The sequence below is a fragment of the Theropithecus gelada genome, chromosome 9, assembly GCF_003255815.1.
Source record: "Theropithecus gelada isolate Dixy chromosome 9, Tgel_1.0, whole genome shotgun sequence".
NCBI lineage: Eukaryota > Metazoa > Chordata > Mammalia > Primates > Cercopithecidae > Theropithecus > Theropithecus gelada.
The window spans coordinates 83,701,794-83,721,405 of record NC_037677.1 but is presented as its reverse complement, the minus strand read 5'-3'; the positions used below and the strand labels follow the sequence as shown (position 1 = coordinate 83,721,405).

Genomic DNA, 19,612 nt, shown 5'->3' with positions numbered 1-19,612 from the left:
GCAAGGAATCCCCTTGGTCCAGGCTGCTCAGACTCTATCCAGACTGCCCAGAATCTTTAGAGCCAGCAGGCAGGAAAGAGTAAGTCTGCTGAACTGCAGAGACTGCGCCACCCCTCCCCATGGGGGCTCCTTCCCAGGGAGATCAGAGTTTTGTTCATAAACCCCTAACTGGGGTTGCTGAAATTCCCCCAGGAATGCTCTGCCCAGTAAGAAGGGATGGATCTGGGTCTCACCTAAAGAAGCAGTCTGACCATGATCTGCCACAGCCACTGTGCTGTGCTGTGGGGAATTCCTGCCGGTCCAAACTGCCTAGTCTCTCTAGCACTGTCAGGGGAAAACAGCTGACTAGGACCTCAGTGATGGTGGCTGGCCCCCCCCACAGGAACTTGGTCATCTTAGGTAGTCTTCCGCCTGCTGCCACTGGCCACAACCCAAGAGACCACTGAAAGTCTGCACAGCTCTGTGTTTGGGACTCAAGGCCTGGCCTTGGTGATATGGGCTCACGAGGGGATCTCCTGATCCACGGTTGCACAGATCTATGGAAAAAGCATGGTTACCTGGGCAGGGTAGCACACTCACTCAATGTCTCCCCTGGCTGGGGTTGGGAGTTCCCCTTGCTGTGTGCAGCTCTTGGGTGGACCATGGCTCCACCCTGCTTTTCCTCACTCTCTGCGCATCACACCAACTACCTACTCAGTCCCAATGAGAGAATCTGGATACCTCAGTTGAAGGTGCAGGATTCATTTGCCGTTTTCATTCCGTTTGGTGGGAGCTGCTGACCACAACTGCTTCTAAGCAACCAAGGAAGCATTTATTTAGTACTAACTGCCAGGATATTCTTGGTGCTTAAGATATACAACAGTGAATCGACTGCTTAATACTGTCGTTTTCTTTAAGACCTAGTTCAATGTCATGTGGACCATGTGGACCAAAACCAGAAAGCTTTTGCTGAACTACCAGTGTGGGTGAGGTACTCTCCTGTGAAGTATCCTCTCATGCAATACTCACTGCATGAGTTACGTTCCTGTATACTGTAGGCACTCATCCTTCTTTCTTTGTTTTAGGTTGAAAATGTCATAAATAACTCTGTTTGATGAGAAAGAAGAACTAATAGAATGTAAAAGGCTGAAGGGATATAAAAGGAAGATAATTAATGAAATTAGTTTTACAAAAATATTCCTAATTAGAGCCCTTTAAATGGAATACTCCTCATAGGCCCATAAATTATTATATGGTTTTATAAAAGAAATAGATTCTTTCTAAGATGTACTTCAGTTGTAGAAATCAATAAATACTTATGGTGTTGCTGTTTTATCTATGAGAAATATCCATATATCCATTAAAGGATGTATCCATATAATTATGTATATGTAAAAAGAAGGTATACATCAGTGAATCAAAGATTTTTCCCTTGGTGGTGCGCTAAAAGAGACCAGTAAGAAATGTTTCAAAATGTAAGTGCTTTTGACCAAGGGCAAATTACAAATTATGTGTAATTTTTGTTGCCTGTGTTTGTGTCTTTATTTTCTAAATATTTGTCAGTGAAATCTATTACTTTTGCAAACATGGGAAAAGTAAGAAAAAAGTGTAATACAGTTCAGAAAGGTTTTCACTTAATAAAGGGGAATATAAAACTTTAGCTCAGAAAGTCACTTTTCTGTTAACTCGACAGTTAAGTCTCCAATATATTGTTTGATATCCAAGAGTTTTGCTAGATTTCTGTTTTTACTTGGGACTCGTAAGGGACACAATGCTTGGTAGCCCATAGTTGTTACTGCTTTAATCATGCAAATCTAGGACATCAGGGCAGTGAATGAGTTTATGAATGATTCTTGGGCACCTTAGATCACACTTGCTAATAAGGTCCTGTTTGTCTCTGCATATGAGTGGCCTGCATGGACACTTATCTTTTGAATGAAGAATACACCCAATGGAGAGAACCCAAGAGCCAAGGAAGTTAATCAGTTTCACTAGGACATTAATTTCTAAGGTGTAGTCCTTGGAGTTCTGGAGAGCAAAAGATGGTGCATTACTAGAAATTCACTATACTTACTAACATATTTAAGGCTGGAGAAAATCTGGAGCAAAGAACCAAAGGTAATTGCATCCAAAGAAGGGTTTTTAATGGAATGTGACTGGCATCTAGGAACTGGTTGCGGGGTAGATGGTTCCTGAAAAGAAAGGTTGGAAACTGAATGGGAGAAAGAGGGAACTGATCTTACTGATCAAGGTGGTTCCTATACAGGTATGGGAGTAACATGAAATCTTTAATTCTCCAAATCTAAGTACACTATGTGGTTGCAACAGGGGCAATTTTACATATGTGTGAAGCTTGAAATGGTTTCCTAATTGAATAGATTGTTGTAACTTTGAACAATTGTGTTTAAATAACATTTTTGTAAAATACAAAAATAAATTCCTATTTTAAATCTCAGTAGGAGACTTTTATTTGCAAGAATCTTTATGATTTCTGCTGTGCAAATCCTTTGTGTAAATGTATTTTTATGCATCAGGTTACTTATATAAAAAAACTCCTCTGTTGATTTTTAGTTGATAGGTTTTCTTATAACATTTAGAAAAATGAATGATACAATTAACCTCCTACTCACTGATTCTGTAAAGAGAAATCATTTGACTCTATTTTCTTTTTAATGTCTATAATATTTCCTTTAAAGAAGTCCTATCAAGGGATGGAGGGGTAGAGAATCCTAAGCCCCTATTTTGGGGAGTTGAAAAGTTTCAAGGATTTAGAAGTTTTTCCTTACAAATACATGCGTTACTTTGCTAATTTAGAGGTATAGCTATTTAGTTCAGAAAACTAAGATAAGGTCATTATTTTGGGGACAAAAATATTTTATTTCTTAATAGATGGGATCCCTTTACTTGGTTATGTGTTCCAGCTGTCTTCATTGCATGGACCTGACTGGGTTTTCAGCTATGTTTTTTCACACATGTACCATCTTCTACATCCATTTACTTGACTTTTTCTTACATTATATCTGTTAAGAAGCAGATTCATGACATTTATCTATGCAATTAAAATTCAAGGCTGTCCATCAGTTGTTACCCACTGATGTACATAACAGACTGTCAATGTAACTTGCTTTACGAGTGAAATTGTTGTTATGTCATTGCCATTTGTTTATTACCATCTGATTCACTCTGTTTGATTTGCATGATCTATGTATTAGCCTGCCCTCATACTGCTGTAAAGAACTACTGGAGACTAATTTTTAATGAAAAGAGGTTTAATCAGCTCACAGTTTTGTAGGCTGTTCAGGCTTCTGCTTCTGGGGAGGCCTCAGGAAACTTACAATCATGGCAGAAGGAAAGGGGGAATCAGGCACATCTTCACATGGCTGGGAAGGGAAAGAGAGAGAGGGAGGAGGTGCTACACATGTTATTAGCAAGCAGATCTTGTGAGAACTCTATCATGAGACAGCTCTAGGAAGATGGTGCTAAACCATTAGAAACCACACCCATGATCCAACCACTTCCCACCAGGCCCTACCTCCAACATTGGGAATTAAAATTCAGCATGAGATTTGGGTGGGGACACATAGCCAAAGCATATCATTCTGCCCTTGGCTCCTTCCGGATCTCATGTCTTTCTCACATTTCAAAACATGATCATGCCCTCCCAACTGTCCTCCAAAGTCCTAACTAATTCCAGCATTAACTCAAAAGTCCAGGTCCAAAGTCTCATCTGAGACAAGGGAAGTCCCTTTCACCTATAAGTCTGTAAAATAAAAAACAAGTTAGTTACTTCCAACATACAATGGGAGTACAGGCATTGGGTATATGCCCCCATTCCAAAAGGAAGAAATTGGCCTATAGGCCCCATGCAAGTCTGAAACCCAGCAGGGCAGTCATTAAATCTTAAAGCTCCAAAATAATCTCATTGGCCTCTGTATCTCACATCCAGAACACACTGATGCAAGGCGTGGGCTTCCAAGCTTTGGGCAGCTGCACTCTTGTGGCACTGCAGGACTCAGCCCTTGTGACTGCTTTCATAGATTGGCATAGAGTGCCTGCAGCTTTTCCAGGTGCTCGATGCAAGCTGTTGGTGGATCTACCATTCTGGGGTCTGGAGGAAGGTAGCCCTCCTCTTGCAGCTCTACTAGGCAGTACCCCAGTGGGGATTCTGTGTGGGGGCTCCAACCCGACATTTCCCCTCTGCACTACCCTAGTAGAGGTTCTCCATGAGGGCTCTGCCCCTGCAGCAGACTTCTGTCTGGACATCCAGATGTTTCCATATAACTTCTGAAATCTAGGTGGAAGCCCTCAAGCCTCAACTTTTGACCTTTGTGCACCTGCAGGATTAACACCACATGGAAGCTTTGATGGCTTCTAGCTTACACCCTTTGGAGCAGTGGCCTAAGACATATCTGGACCTTTTTAGTCATGGCTAGAGCTGGAGTGGCTGGGATGCAAAGAGCCATGACCTGAGGCTGCACAGAGCAATGGTGTCCTAGGCCTGGCCCACAAAACTATTTTTCCCTCCTAGACCTCCTGGCCTGTGATGGGAAGTACTGCCACAAAGGTCTCTGAAGTGCTTTGGAGGCATTTTCCCTGTTGTATTGGCTATTAACATTCAGCTCCTCTTTACTTAAACGAATTTCTGTAGCCGGCTTGAATTTCTTCTCAGAAAATGGTTTTTCTTTTCTACCGTGTCTTCCCTGTCTTCTTCTGAGCACTGCAAACTGTTCCAACTTCTGCCTATTACCCAGTTTCAAAGTTGCTTCCACATTTTTGGGTATCTTTATAGCAATGCCCTACTTCTCTTGTAACAGTTTTTTCCCTTCTCTTCCCTTCCCTTCCCCTCCGCTCCCTTCCCCTCCGCTCCCTTCCCCTTCCCCTTCCCCTTCCGCTTTCCCTTCCCCTTCCCCTTCCCCTTCCGCTTTCCCTTTCCCTTCCCCTTCCGCTTTCCCTTCCCCTTCCCCTTCCCACTCCCCTCCCCTCCCCTGCCCTCCCCTCCCCTCCTCTCCTGTCCCCTTCCCTTCTCTTCCCTTCCTTCCTTTTTTTATTTTGAGACAGAGTCTTGCTCTGTTGCCCAGACTGGAGTGCAGTGGCACAATCTTGGCTCACTGCAACCTCTGCCTCCTGAATTCAAGTGACTCTCCTGCCTCAGCCTCCCAAGTAGCTGGGATTATAGGCATGCGCCACCACGCCTGGCTATTTTTTTTTTTTTTTGTATATTTAGTAAAGACAAGATTTTACCATGTTGGCCAGGCTGGTCTTGAACTCCTGACCTCAGGTGATCCGACTGCCTCGGCTACCCAAAATGCTGGGATTACAAGGTGTGAGCCACTGCACCCGTCCCGTATTTTCTATATTAGTCTGTTCTTGTACTGCTATAAAGAACTACCTGAGACTGAGTAATTTATATAGAAACGAGGTTTAATTGGCTTAAAGTTATGCAGGCTGTACAGGCTTCTGCTTCTGGGGAGGCCACAGAAAACTTACAATCATGGCGGAAGGTGAAGGGGTAGCAGGCACATCTTTACATGGTTGGCAGGAGAATGGTTGGGGAGATGCTACACACTTTTTAACAAGCACATCTGGTAAGAACTGTGTCATGAGATTGCACTGGGGGGATGGTGCTAAACTATTAGAAACTACCCCTGTGATCCAATCACCTACCACCAGGCCCCGTGTCCAGAATTGGACAATTCAATATGAGATTTGGGTAGGGACACAGAGCCAAACTATATCAACCTGGCTTCCAAATAACATGGACCGGTTATTCATAGCCTGATGAGTTATATATTTACCATTTACTGTAAACAACAAATACCTTTCCAGATGTTATAATGGACTGATTTTTAAAATGGACTGTTACTGCTAAAGAGTAATTTTTGAAAAGTTAAAAGCGTATTGCATGCAGATATAAAATGAACATATATCAAAGGTTCGTTCAGTTCAGTTAATGAGGGGATTAACCGAGGTGAATTAAAGGCAAATTTGAGGAACTGAAAACCCCCCAGGAATGCTGAAATAAATGTATCAATATATAACACAGTTGGTTAATATCCATGGAGCAATAAAATGTAATGTTTGGGGTTATCTTTTCGTCCAGGTAGAAATCAATCATATCTTTACTGGAGAAAATTTATTTACATTGCTATGGACAAGAATTACTTGGAATTACTGACAGTGAAATGGAAAGTTAGTCAAAAGTGCGTAGCCTTATTGATGTGGATATTCTGGAAACATACCTAGGAATCCCTTTTTCCCATTTCTCAGTCTTGTTCAGTTTTTTCTGATATCATTTAAAAAATGCTTTTGGAGCAGTTTTTGTCGTTGAATACTCACAATTTTAGACTCTGAGATAAATGCTGTTTTAATTTATGTTAAAGCCTGAATGATATAAGTATTTGTATTTCCAATATCTTATTTTGTTATCATGCCCCCTGCTCCCCAAAGTGGAGTATTGACAATGTATGGTTAAGGTTGTAGCATCATTTCTGATCTAAGTATTTCCTCTAATGACTATAAGGATAGCACTCTCTCTGCTTCTTAGTTTTGTTTGTTTGTTTGTTTGTTTTTTTAACTAAGGGAGAGGCAGGGCATAGTATAACTAAATATTTTAAATGAAAAGTAGAGCAATCAACAGTATCAAAAATTCTAATATTCTGTGTACCTATGTCTAAAATGAGATAGCCTATGAACTGACCCATCTTAAGAATTTTTGTAGAAAAATTTGTTAGTTCTAATTATGAATTTAATAGAATGAGAATTCATCATGTGACAGCTAAGGTAGTGGAGAATGTTTTCTACCACTGTCCAAACACTGCCCACAGAGAGGCTTCCTTTGTCTCAGGGTGCCTGTACTGAGATTATAAACCATTAAAAGGACTTAGAGAGGGTCTAATAAACAGACCTCACTTTATAGGCGAAGAACCAGAAGTCCAGAGGAGACAAGTTGAAAATAATAAGACTCTTTTTTATTTTTTTAAACAAACAAACAAACCTGACTTCAGATTGCTAAGTGATGTAAGCTGTTTCCTCTAATTATCTAAAAGAAGGTGATTTTGTTCTTACTAAATATGTCAATGGTAAGTCTTTACATAAGATTTTAACTTAGGTTGCTATCATAAGCTCTGTCTTTTGGTGGCAAAAACCAGGTCACTCTCACTCAAGAAGAGGGTTCAAAATGTAGATCCCCTGAGACCTCAGGTTGGGAACTGGCTTCAGTCCAGTACTTGCTTTCTGTGGCAGACTTGGCCCATGATGATTGCCCTGAGCTTAAGTGTTCCTTTTGACCTTTCACCATGACATCTAACTGGCAAGTTCCTTCAGGGTTTCTTGATTCTAGTTCCTGCAGCGGCAAAGCTGATTGACTGAGTTCATCATTTTAGCAAGTAATCAAACCCAAGCCACAGGCTTCTGGCCAGCTTCTGAATGGCTCTCTTTGGGTCAGGTGTTCTTTCGGGTTTGATCAGCTATGGCTGTGTGCTTGTGGAGTTGTGTCAGGTGACAGAAGATGGCAGTTGAGAGACAACTGGGCCTGGGAATATGGCAGAGTCCCCCAGAAATGGGAGTGGGTGAACAGATACTCTGAAATACGTCTACTACAAATCCAGTTTGAATAAATTAGTTTATTCTTGGTTAAAAACATTTCCTGTAATCTGCATTGTAATTGGGTTTTATATTTTAGTCTGTTTCTATATTGGAGTAAACTCGAAGTTTTTTATTCGTCCATTTTATTCTTATTTGCTTGCCAGATTTTGCCTCTTTTAGAAACACAGAAGACAGGTTTTGAGACTTGGAAAGTTTATTATGATAGCTTGGTTTTGACAATTCATGTTGAATTTTTGTTTGAAGCCAAAATGTTCCTTCAAAGTGTTTTAAAAGGAAATTCAGAAAGTCTCATTGTTCTATGAATTCCTTTAATTTTCAATAGATATTTATTCTCCATAAATTCTAAAAAGAATCCAAGTTCAAAAGGCAAGGCATTTAGTTTTAAAAATATTTATTAAATTGTTGGATTATGTACTGTCTGTTTGGGATATGACATAAGCCATCCTTGTGGGATTTTCTGACTAGTTAAGGAGAGAGTATTACTGTTCCAGACAGAGGCTGCTTGAACCACAGTAGATTAAACATAGTGTAGAGAACTATTTTTTTTAAGCATTAACAGTTCTATTTAGTTAAACTAAACACGTTAGTACTACTTTAGTTAAACATGTTGGTAGTGGAATAAGACTGTGTGAAGACGGTTTTAATGGAAATTGTATTATATTCCAGTATCGTGTGGTGGTAATTACCTAATTCCTAATCCAAATTTTATTGGATCATATTTCCATTGTTCTTTCTAAGCCAGGTGATGGGAATGGATTAACAGTGTGGGGAGCAGGATAGAGGAAGGGCATTACAGGGAACTGCAGGAGCAAATACCTAGCAATGAATAACTCTTTTGAGGGTGGGTAGTGATTTAGTCTTGAAAATAATGACTAGTGTGGAGAAAAGGGAACCCCTGTGCACTTTTGGTGGGAATGAAAATTAATGCAATCATCATGGAAACCAGTATGAAGATTTGTCAGAAAACCGAAAATAGAATTACCATATGATTCAGTAATCTCACTTCTAAGAATGTAGCCAAAGAAATTTGATCTGAATGCAGAAGAGATATGTGTACTCCCATGTTTATTGTGTCACTATTCACAATAGCTGAGATATGGAAACAACCTAGGAGTCCATTATCAGATGAATGGATAAAGAAAATGTGGCATATACACACTATGGAATACTCTTCACCCTTTAAAAAGTGGGCGCATTTGCATCAACATGGATGAACCTGGAGGACATTATGTTACTACATGATCTCACATATATGTAGATTCTTAAAAAGTCAAACTCATAGAAGTAGAGAGTAGAATGGTGGTTACCAGAGGCTGGGATGGTTAAGGGGGAGAGGGGATGGGAAGATAAATTGGAGGAATAAGTTCAAGAAATCTGCTGTAAGGAATGATGACTATAATATTAATAAATAATGCATCATAGATTTCAAAATTGCTAGAATAGATTTTACATGTTTTTACCACAAAAAATAAGTATGTGAAGTGATAGATATGTTAGCCTGATTTAATCTTTCCACATTGTAAATATATATCAAAATACATCACATTATTCTCCATAAATGTATACAATTATTTGTCAAATAAAAATAAAATTAAAAAAGAAAATAATAAATATAGAAAGTAAAAGTGGTCTTGACAATAACTGAGAAGATCAATTTGATTTAATTGGTAACACAAATATGATATGATTTTACTGGGTGCTAACCAATGTCTGTCTTATGTACTGAGAACTCATTAAACACAGACATGGTGTGACTCTTGCCCTTGACGAAGCTAGGATTAAATAACGTAGAAGATTATTTTGGTACATCTGTGGGTAAGGATTTAAAAACAAACAAAACTGCTCTCATTGTGTTTGTTTTTAGTAATGCTCTACTGTAGGCAGGGCATTACTGACGTGGCCCTTGATAACAAGTCCTGTGATGTAGGAAATAATTTCTTCAATTTGTGAATTTCTCAGTGAGAGTTCTGGGAACCTCAGATACTGCTGGGCAACCTGCAAAAGCTAAAATAGGGATTGAGATTTGTATTTGGGGAGGGAGGCATAATTTGAAGATTTAATTTGAGTAAACTTTGTGTTTGAAAGATCCTTTTTTATATCTCATACACGCTAACTGCACCAGTAAACCAGGAAAAGTGTTTGCCAGTCTCATAGGCTTGTTTCAAAGATTCAAATGAGTTACCTAAAAATATCAGAATTGTGTCTGGCCCCTACCAGGGAAGTGGTTGTGTTGGTTGATGTTGTGCTTTAGCTCAGTGTTATGACTCCCTGGTACCACATAGAAATGTAAATACTGATTTACGTGTTTTTTTTCTCCTTGCTAAACTAAGCTCCTTCAGGGAAGCTGCTCTTTCATCTCTATATAATCCCACCTTCTTGCTCAATAAATGTTTGCTGAATGAAGGGATAAAATACCTCTTTTCTGCAGCATTAAGCGAAGGCACTTGGTCACTCTTTCTGGGAAGGTGAGCGGAGGTGTTGTTTGCTTTGAGGTCGTGCTTAAAACTGGTTTAGTTTCCAGTCTTTTACCAGTTATGGTTTGTTCCCATGAACTTATCTCACCATTGCCTGGAGCATAGTTGCTTTCACTCTTTATCATCTTTTTTAGTAACTACTTCCTTAAGGGCGTGTAGTATATTTCTTTGGAATTTTTATCCCTCATTAAATCCCTCATTCAGCTCCTACATTTTTAGTAGATTGCAATCCGTAAGTCTGTTCTTTCCTCCTAGGTCAACCTGTTATTCTAAACTCTATTCAAATGCGTTTTACAGGAAAAGGGAAACCGGTTTGAGAGGCCAGTTTGGAAGTTGCTGAACTCCCAGGGTAGTTAATGGATGGTCTTTTTTATTTTTTGTTTTCTTTTACATCTCAGCCAGCAGTTTCAAGAGAGGAGCTCTGTAACTTACCCAAAACAATCATGTTTGGCTGTAAATTGAGGCAAAGTTTGAGGAAGGACTTTACCCTTTGCATTACTCTTTTAATCTAGAAAAGGTAAGAAAGCAGTGTAGTGAAGGGAAGATTAAGTCTTTCGTTAAGTGTAGTGGGAAGTCCTCCCTTGTGAAGAGAGCTGATGCCAGTGATACCAGCTGCCGGCAGGAAGAAGCTTTAAGGGTGACTGCAGCAAGAGACTTGCAACCTTCAGTCACCAAAGCTAGAGACCATGCCTGGGGCTTTTTGACAGCAGCAGGATCCTGTTTGAAGATAGTAAAGGTTCTCCTCCAAGCAGAAGAAAGGGAGAAAAGGGTCAGTTAAACTCTGTTTATTGAGAGTTAGATATTAAAGGAAGAAAACACTAACTTTGTATAAAGGAAGAAAACACAAACTTTCTACTTTGGATTTTGTATTCTCTTAAGCCAGGCTCTAATTTGCAAAACATGCTGTTTATGAGTAAGAATGAGAAAGTTTTCAGTGTTTTTACTATTCTAATAAAATGCAGTTTTAATGGAGTGCTCTTCCTGGTCTCTCTATATTATTTATTTCTTATTACATACCGTCTTTCCCCTGAGAATCAACAACTGAACTCTAATAATAGGGTGTGGGACAGGGCTGCCAAAAACGAAGCGTGCCTGCTGCAATTTCCACATCGTGTGTCCATAGCGGACAATGGCAGTTGATTTGGACACTGTCTTCTGGTGTGGCTTCTAGGAAGCCACTGCCTATTGATCAATCAGATTGGCCCCAGAATGAAACCACTGCCCCCCTGCACCCCCAATCTAAGAGGAAGTAATAAGTTTTGAAAGGGTTGGCCCTACAAATGTAAACTTATAAAGTGGGGGCTTGCCAATGCCTTGCAGAATTTTGTGAACTTTAATCTTTTCTTTCCACAACCTTGGTTCTTATGCCCATTTCTTTTTACCCTTTGAACTTTCTCCTACTCCAGTGTGTTTTCCTTGAGAGGAAGTCACAAGTAGTAAACACATAGGAGTTTGAGTATTGCTATACCAGAATTATTGAATAGGGGAAGAGTACCTTATTCTGTACCACACTCCCCCCACCACCAGGATTCTGCATGTCATTAGGTTAATGTCTGCAAAGACTTATGCCATACTTTGCTCAATCCTCAATCGAAAGTTTAGAGCCACAGACTTTTAAGTATAATTTGGGTAATTTTTTCCTTAGATGATTTACTGTGCACGGTATGCATTGTTAACTTGCTTACTTATAGAGTCCCAGAAAGAACTTTTTGCATTGTATCTTCATGGCATGTGTCCCCTGAAAAATCAAGCCTGCAGCTTTCACTATGCATTCCATATGCTAGATCCTATAAAAGGAAGATGACCAGGGTGCTCTCAGAGGCTTTAGCAGCTATCCTAAAAAGAGTCCCTCTAGACCTTCTCAAGCCACTCGCTGACAGAATACTTACCCCATCTCACAGGAGGAAGGAGTGTCAAGATCCTTTACTCGGGAAGATAGCAAAAGCAATTTGAAACTGGAAAATAGTGAATGGATCAATTTTTATTGAAAAACAGATTCAAGTATATTCATCACCAAGGCAGAGTTGTTATGGTCGACACAATAGCCTAAAGGTATCCGACATGTAATTTGGAACCCTTGCCCATTTCCTCAAAGTTTGACGTTGGACAAATTTGCAACTTTGGACAAGTTACAACATAACCTCTGTTATGAGCCTAATGTCTTCATCTGGTTAAGGAGGGGATTCTAAACCCTTCACCCTCCACCCCTCACCCAACACACACACATAGGGTTCTTGTGGGGTTAAGTATAAAGGCATCTCATGATGTCTCACAATCATTTATTGTCATTGAAATATTACTTTGTGTTCACCAGTGAGGATGTAGGAAGATCTTTTTAGCTACACGTCTTTGATATATTACATATTGCCTTAAAAGGTAGATATTTTATTTTCTTCCTGTCAAATGGCAGAATGGAAAGTTCCCTTTTTCAACTATGTTCCTATTTTGGCCCCAGCTTTTTGAAAGTACTTGTGATAGAAATTAAATATTCATGCAGGTGTGGCATGCCGTTTGAAGGTGACACTATCATGGGTTCTTCAATAATTATCTGGTGGTAATTTGCCTCTTTGCATCTGTGGCTATCTCTGAGGGACACTGTGTTCTTCTGATTTCTCCCATTACAGTGGGAAAGCACACAGTGCCATAAACCAGTTAACATGTCAGAAAATTATCTCTTATGAAATTCAGTTTCTTTTGAAACTTCTTTGATATACAAAAAGATAACATGGGCCTACTTTACAAGTAACAAAACTATTCCACTTTCTGGTAACTCAGAAGACTTCTTGGGTCCTGAATAAGTTGATTCTTTTCCTTTAAATGATTTGTGGGTAGGGACAAAACAGCATATTCTGTATTTAATTATAAGGCTTCATTTTCGTGAATCTCTCTCTTTTTGTTGATGGCGAATCTAGCCCTGCATTCAAGCTGTAAAGAGGAATAGCATTATTTCACCCACAAACTGTTTACATCAGACACCATTGATGATTTGAGACTCAGTATTGGTATCTGTCAACTGGAGATTGCAAAACAGGCTTCCTAGGAATTGGAAGATTAAGTGAGATCATGCATTAGTAATTTCATCTAGCTTCTAGCACGGACGAGCTTGGTTACTATCTTTATAGGTGTTTCTGTACCTATAGAAAGGAGGCCACCCTCCCTCCCCACTCCCTTCTCTCCCCTCTGCTCCTGCCTTCTCCCATCTTATTCCCAGAAGTCCATTCCTCCTGGACAACAGGAAGGCCCTTCCCCTTCTGTTTCTATCGTAAACTGCTTCTCTGTCCTTTGGTCTCTGGAGAACTTGCAGGTTGACCTCATACAATCAACCAATCAGCCAAAACTTTTTCCTCAGACACGTTAACATCTTTCGGAAATAATACCACTTTGTAGTCAACGACTACTTGCTCCCCTTTCCTTAAAGCATTTTATTTTTGACCAGATACAGGGATTCTTAGACTCCCAGATAGATTCCTAAATAATTATACCTAGCCCAACAGGCAAAACTAATGTGTGCTATTTGAAGGCAGGGCAGTGTTGACTTTTTGGGAGAGTGGTGTTCACTTTAAGAAAATTTATTAAGCCACACAAGATTTCTGGGCTTGCTAATTTTTTAAAAAATTACTTTTTCCCCTTTCTGCATGTAGCCTAATTCACTTGTATATTTTACTTACACAGGGTCATATTTCATTTTTAGCTGAAAAAGTCTTTCATGAAATAAAACGCGGAAGCATTTTTAAGCCTTTAGGGTGATGTGGGTTAGAGTTATTTATAAGCTGTTTGATCATACCCTTATGTATGTGGTCTGTGGTTGTTCCACTTAACTTGCTATTGATTGCATTTTGGTAAAAATGAAAATTTACCCCAGGGTTGTAATTATTACGGTTTGAAAAATACACTTTCTTGCTTCTTTATCTTTTTTATATAGTCAGTTAGCAGTTATTTACCTAAATGGAGAGGAGATAATTTATAAAGGTACATGGTTTTAAAACTCCTGTTATACCATCAGATGCATTTGGTGTGCGATTTTTTTTATTGCCATTGGATTTGCATGCGTACTTCTGCTTGGCATTGTCTAATAGAAGCTTACTCTGAATACCATGACAGCCAGAAATTAGTTGGGAATTGGTGAAATAATGCTTCTTCTTTTTCCTACGGATACATCACAAGAAGTGAATAATAGTTAACTTGGATTTTAGGCTTTTTTTCTTATAAGCAGCTCATTGCATGAAGAATGCACTTTAATTTACATATTACTTTCTTCTAGATTGGAAGGAAGACTGATGAAGAAAAATAACAGCATGATTGAGGTAAATGGATTTTTAAATTATTTACCTTTTATGCTAATTTATATTTTCTGTGTTCTCCCAATGAAAGGATCTAAACAAACAATTTTTGTGGGCAATTGGAATATATAAGGAATATTTTGGGGATATAGATGAAATAGTCAAATACATATTACCATTTAATTAATTTAGTTATGTACATGTTTTGTGCAAGTATGTATTTATGCAAAATGGAGTATTTATAACTAATGCTTTTTTCCTACCCCAGAATAATTTTCTTCCAACTCTTTACATACATATCTGACATCAGTGTCTTCATTATTTGAGTCATATTTTTGAAGCATTCAATATTATTTTCTACAGCCTGTTATCATTTTAGGTGTTTGCAGTACAGCACTTTTGGAATCTATGTATGGCACTATATTTGGAAATTTTATCCCAAGCCACAAGTAATCATTTGCATAATCTTAGGACAGTTGCTGTTTCCATTCTTTCTGTGTAGATGAACATTGAAGATCTCTACTGTGTAACAATTTGTAGAATTGTTTTCTTAAGTCTTTCTCCCTCTTTCCCTCCTTTCCTTCCTTCCTTCTTTCCTTTCATTTATTTTATTTATTTAGAGGTAATTGCATGTATAGTGTTTAAGAATTCAAATAGTACTCTAATAGCCATTCTTTGTTCTTTTTGTACTCTTATTGCCTCTTTGCCTAAAGATAGCCCTTTTCAATCCTTTTAGTTGTATTTTCCAGTGTTCATCTACCTATTTCTAAACAACACATCGTATGCTCTAAGTGCCATTTATTGATTCCTTTTAAAATCTTAGACTTATACATTGATTTCCTGCTGAGGAGTTCTCTCTCATAGACCACCATTTACCCTTACTACATACCTACTTTTCCTGTCTCTTTATTTTCTTGATGCAGTCATTGTTACTGCACCCTTTACCCTTACTACATACCTACATATTGACCACCCTTTACCCTTACTACATACTTACTTTTCCTTTCTCTTTATTTTCTTGATGCAGTCTATATTTAGATAAGTATTAATGTCTACTTTATTATGACTATATTTTTTTGTGGCTGAGCTCTGTGGTGTAAGTTGAGATGTCTCAAGCCATTCTGCCTCCCAGTTGGTTGTTTGTGAACTGTTTTTTTGTCTCTGGAAAATGTTTCATTACTTTTCTTTATCTCCAGAATTCTGCAATATTGGGACACTTCTCGTTGTTTTTGATGTTCATGGTTCTCTCAGCTTAGAAACTGATGTCTGTCAATTTGTAAATTTTCTTGTACTATTTCTTTGATAATTCCCCCCCCATTCTCTCTTTTCTCTTAGTCTGTTAGTTGGGTATTTGCACCTACTAGTTTGATCCTCTAATTTTCTTAAGTCTTACTCTTAACTATTTTCCATCCTTCTATGTTTTTCTTCTACTTTCTGCTAACAGGTTTGTAATTTTGAATTTAATTTTTTAGGGTCTATGAATATTTTGTTTTAAAAATTAGAATCCTGTTTTTGTTTCATAGATGCAATATTTTCTCATTTTTTTGAGAATATGAATTGGACTATTTTGCTGTTTTTTCCCGTTCTTTGCACATTTTCCTGTGTGTTCCCTTTATCTTCTTATTTTGATCACTGATTTTAATGTTAAAGGCTCTTCCCAAATGAGTGCTGGGGATTTAGTTGTCTGTTCTTACTTAAGAGTAAGATAATAAAAAATGGACTGCAAATTTGTTACCTGATTGGCTTCACTCTAAGGTCTTTGAGCAGAGGCTTTACTAGCCATTTCAGTGGGTAATTATCATGTATCAAAATCTGTAGACTTTTTTCCTTGGACCTTTCAGTTTATCCAAAAAGGAATTCTTTGTTTACTTTTTTTGTAGGGTGTAAGCCTACCTGTGAGGATTTGGGGCACCACAGAGGAGTGAGGAGGAAGGGAGCCAGAGGTCTCACCATCCAAGCCTGAGAATGCTTAGATCCAGTGCTTTTGTTTCAGCCTTATCTGGAGTCTAGGTTTGAAGTCTTGCTGTATCATTTTCTCCAGAGGGTAAACTGCCCCTTCTTACAGGGATGTAAGGATGTAGGGATGGTTTGTTTGGCTCTACCAGGTGAGGGAGAGGATCTGGGATTCTAAGTCCCTCCCTCTCTCCCTTCTTCCCTCCCTCCTCCCCTTCTTTGCTCCACACAAATTTATCATCTTACAGTTCTGTGCGTCAGAAGTCTGATGGCAGGTCTCACTGGGCTAAAATCAACGGGCCAGGCGCAGTGGCTCATGCCTGTAAACCCAGCACTTTGGGAGGCCAATCTGGTGGATCACTTGAGGTCAGGAGTTCAAGACCAGCCTGGCCAACATGGTGAAACCCTGTCTCTACCAAAAAATACAAAAATTAGTCGGGTGTAGTGGTGAATGCCTGTAGTCTCAGCTACTCAGGAGGCTGAGGCATGAGAATCGCTTGAACCCTGGAGGCAGAGGTTGCAGTGAGCAGGCTTCATGCCACTGCACTCCAGCCTGGGTGACAGAGTGAGACCCTGTAGCAAAACAAAACAGGTGTCCACAGGCTGCACTCTTTTCCACAGGCTCTAGGGAAGAGTCCCTTTCCTTGTTTTTATTTTTTAGCTTCTAGCTGCTGGCTGCATTTCTTGGCTCCTGGCCCCTTTCCATCTTTAAAGTCAACAATGGTCAAATGGCCTCATATTGCATTACTCTGACTTCCTTTTCTGTCTACCACTTCCACTTTTAAGGACCCTGGTGATTATATTAGGCCCATTCAGATAATCCAGGATAATCTCTCATTTGTTTTTATTGTGGTAAAAAACACATAACATAAAATATATTCATTTTTAAGTGTACAGTAGTGTTAACTATGTACACATTGTTGTACAAAAGCTCTCTAGAACTTTTTATGTTGCAAAACTGAAACTCTATACCCATTGAACAGCAACACCCCTTTAGCCCGACTGCCCAGCCTCTGGCAACTACGAACCACCTTCTGTTTCTGTAAATTTGGCTACTTTAGATATCTCCTATAAGTAGAATCATGTAATATTTGTCTTTTTGTGACTGGCTTGTTTTACTTTGCATAATGTCCTCAGGGTTCATCCATGTTGGAGCACATAAGAGGATTTCCTTCTTTTTAAGGTTGAATAATATTTCATTGTATGTATATACCATGTTTTCTTTATTCATCTGCCATTGGATGTGTAGGTTGCATCCACCTCTTAACTATTGTGAGTAGTGCTTAAGTAAACAGGGGTGTCCAGATATCTCTTCAAGACCCTGCTTTCAATTCTTTCAGATGCATACCAAAAGTGAGCTTACTGGATCATATGTTTTGAGGAACTGCCATAACTGGCAGAAATGTGCCATTTTACATTTCTGCCAACACTGTACAGATATTCTAGTCAACTTCTCCACATCTTTGTCAACACTTGCTATTTTCTATTTTTGTTTTTGATAGTGGTCATTCTAATGGGTGTGAGATGATATCTCATTGTGGTTTTGATTTGCATTTTCCTGATGATTAGGAATGTTAAGCATCTTTTCATGTGCTTATTGACCATTTGTATATCTTCTTTGGAGAAATGTCCATTCAAATCCTTTGCCAATTTTTAATTATTATTAAGCTTTTTATTGTTGAATTGTGGGCATTCTTTATATATTCTGGATATTAACACTTTGTCAGATATATGGTTTACAAATATTTTCTGTGGGTTGTCCTTTCACTTGGTTGATTGCTTCCTTTAGTTTTTAAGTTTGATGTAGTCCCATTTGCTTATTTTGTGTGTTTTTTTTTTAACCTGTGTTTTTGATGTCATATCCAAAAAATCATTGCCAACTCCAATGTCATGAAGCGTTTCCTCTATGTTTTTTTTTTTTTTTTGCTAGGAATTTTATAGTTTCAGGTCTTAATTTTAGGTGTTTACTCCATCTTGAGTTAACTTTAATTTATGGTGCGGGGTAAGGGTCTTTTTTTTTTTATACACACTTCACCACCCCCATCTTTTCAGTCTTCCCCGCTCCCCTTCTGAGGAATCAGAAGCTCCATCATTTCCTAAGCGTTTTGTTGCCTAGGTTAGTGCTGGAATTATAGGCATGAGCCACCACGCCTGGCCTGAAACTTTAATTGAATACTTTTAAGCTAATGTAATGGCAAAAGAGTCCTAGTTTTTGTTTGTTTGTTTTATTTTATTGCTGTTTTAGTTGATAACTGCTTTCTTTGTGCCTATGTTTGATTATTTACAGATGTAGCACCATTTCTTACCGATAGAATAAATAATGATTAAAAGATGGGAGGGTGCGGAGGGATGCCTGGTCCTAACTAAGTCCTTAGGACTGTTGAGAGTAGTGGATTGTTTTTGTCTATAAGAATGGTTTATAGAATTAAGTCTGTTAGTTGGCTCAAGGTATCAGCTCCCCAGCTTGACAGCTGGAGAGCACCTGTGATTTTTATCCTGGGGTCCAGGGATAGCTTTAAGGAGTTAACGATTGTCCTGAAATTTAAGTGGAGAGGGATGGAACAGGCTTAGTTTTCATAGATACTCAATACTGCAGGGCGTATATGATCCTGAAAAGGGTTAAGAGCCTAATTCTTATAGATTATCACGGGAAAAAAAATTAAATTAAATACGATTGAACAAAATATACTGCCTTTCTAGCTACCATTAGATTCCATATTCTTCCACACATAAGTACAAATTACTACGAATGAGGCACTAAATGAATAGCCCTCTTTGTACAAGACATTGTCTCTAGCTTCCTGATTATGCTGCCAGGAAATGTGTACCATGTACACATATATAACTATAAAAGCTGTTACTTATCAGGGTAATGTTTTGGCCCCAGAGAGATCATAACATTTTTATAAGTCAACTTGTAAAGACGATAACTCAGTAGTTACCCTTGTTTTCAGTTTGAAGCTGAAACTTCAAACTTATACTTAATTTATGATAATCAATTATTCGTTGGCAACTAAAAATAGTAGATAATTATATAAAAGGAGAAACACCTTTTATAGTCATAGGGCTAAAAACTTTTAATTAGAAAAGATGGAGTAAGCTTTATGTTATATGTATATATTATACTACTGTAAAAAATACAACAATTAAAAAGCTAGAAAAGAAAGAAAAAATGGGAGGAGGTAGGGAAGGTTCATTATGAATTCTTTGTTTCCAAGTTTATAAGTACTTTAATCCTTTTATTTATAGTGAACTGCACTGAATTTACACAGTCTCTCTCAGCTTTAGAATTTTGTGATTCTGTTTTGAAGTTGTTAAGCT

General features: G+C 38.5%; 1 protein-coding gene across 1 annotated transcript in view; it reads left to right on the top strand.

The window, feature by feature from the left end:
* The first annotated feature begins 1,983 nt into the window (after window positions 1-1,983).
* SGMS1 (sphingomyelin synthase 1) overlaps window positions 1,984-19,612 on the top strand; it is a 168,443-nt gene continuing 150,814 nt past the window's right edge. Inside the window, exons 1-2 of the mRNA XM_025397293.1 lie at window positions 1,984-2,097; window positions 14,320-14,362. The gene's annotated coding sequence lies outside the window, so the exon portion shown is untranslated. The remainder of the gene's footprint in view (window positions 2,098-14,319; window positions 14,363-19,612) is intronic.